The sequence below is a fragment of the Limulus polyphemus genome, unplaced genomic scaffold, assembly GCF_000517525.1.
Source record: "Limulus polyphemus unplaced genomic scaffold, Limulus_polyphemus-2.1.2 Scaffold3530, whole genome shotgun sequence".
NCBI lineage: Eukaryota > Metazoa > Arthropoda > Merostomata > Xiphosura > Limulidae > Limulus > Limulus polyphemus.
The window spans coordinates 1-1749 of record NW_013669140.1 but is presented as its reverse complement, the minus strand read 5'-3'; positions in this window follow the sequence as shown (position 1 = coordinate 1749).

Here is a 1749-nt window from a genome sequence, read left to right as displayed (position 1 = left end):
TCAGAACTCGAATCTAAAGGCAATATATCTTCTAACAACAATGGTTGAGTCGCCCCAGTATCACGTAGAATACGTATGGGTATGGGATTGCCAGTGTCATTTGTCAAAGACACAGAATCAACAGACACAAACGGTCTAAATTCCGCCCTGATTACATCAACCTTTATATCAATGGCCAAATCAGCAACATCGGGTGATCTGGTGAAACTACATCCATATGTGGACACAAACGCATTGGGTGTTGCCTCCTTTTCTTTTTTCTTTTTCAAACACCAGCAATCGGACATAACATGACCAGTTTTTTTACAAAAATGACAGACAGGCTTTGATTCTTTTAAAGAAGTTTTATCCTGACTGTCAGAAGATTTCAAACTAGAGGAACTGGATTTTTAGAAGAATCCCAACTTTAGTGGATTGAACAGATACAGGTTTTTGTTGAGATGGTAAGACTTTTTTTTATGAAAAGTGGTTTTATGTGTTCAAGTGTAATCAACTGAAAGAGTGTCTGCTTCCTGTAGTGTTTAAACTTTCTTTTCATCCAAGTAAGTTTTGAGGTCGTCACGTGTACAACATTTAAATTTTTCAATTAGACGTAATTGTCTTAGTTTGTGGAAACTATAGTCAATATGCATAGAATCCCACCATCGATCAAAATAAACCTCTTTTTCCTGGGCAAATACCATATAAGTTTGATTATCTTGTTTGCGATAACCTCTAAACGTTTGACGATAAGCCTCTGGTACTAAGTCATATGGCCCGAGATGGCCAGGTGGTTAGGGCACTCGACTTGCAACCTGCGAGTAGCGGGTTCGAATCCCCGTCCTACCAAACATGCTCACTCTTTCAGCCGTGGGGGCATTATAATGTGCAGTCAATCCTACTATTCGTTGGTATAAGAGTAGCCCAAGAGTTGGCAGTGGGTGGTGATGACTAGCTGTCTTCCCTCTAGTCTTACACTGATAAATTAGGAACGGCTAGCAGAGATATCCCTCGTGTAGCTTTGCTCGAAATAAAAAAAAACTAACTCTTAATTCGTACAATCTTCTGAAGATAGAGTGGCATAAGCTTCTTGTGCTTTACCAGTAAAGACACTTTGTAATAATAATGACTTTTTTTCGGTGGGCCATTCCATGGTTTGGGCAACCTTCTCAAAATATTGGAAATATTTATCAACTTTATCTTCATTAAATGGTGGTACTTTATCATATCGATTAAGTTCAAAATTGTTATTTTGCCTTGGTCGATCAGAGTTGAGTCTAATTTCCATTTCTTTCAATCTAATTCTTTTTCGGCTCGAGACGTTTCTTTTCTCTTTCAGCTTCAATACGACCTTGTTCTTTCTCGGCTTCCATACGAGCTTGTTCAAGCTCGAGTTGTTTCAGTTTTAGCTGGATCTCTAACTTATCTTTATCACTTAAACCCGATTGGCTAGTGGGTATACTAAAGTATTTCTCTAATGCTTCCTCGGGCAACAGTATACGCTTTTTTATTCATTTTTTCTCATTGGTCTTTTAACTTCTAGTTCTAAAACTTTGGCAATTTCGACCAATTCATTTTTGTTATATCTTTCTATTTGTTCTTGATAATCAGACATGATCAAATCTTGTTGGCAATGGTAAGTTAAATTGAATTATGATTTAATTATTATTATTATTATTAAATTTTAAATAGCCTGAAATTGAGTTAAATGATACTTTAAATTTAGTAGTTAAACTGTTCTTTGGATTTAGCAGTTAGTAAAATCTGATA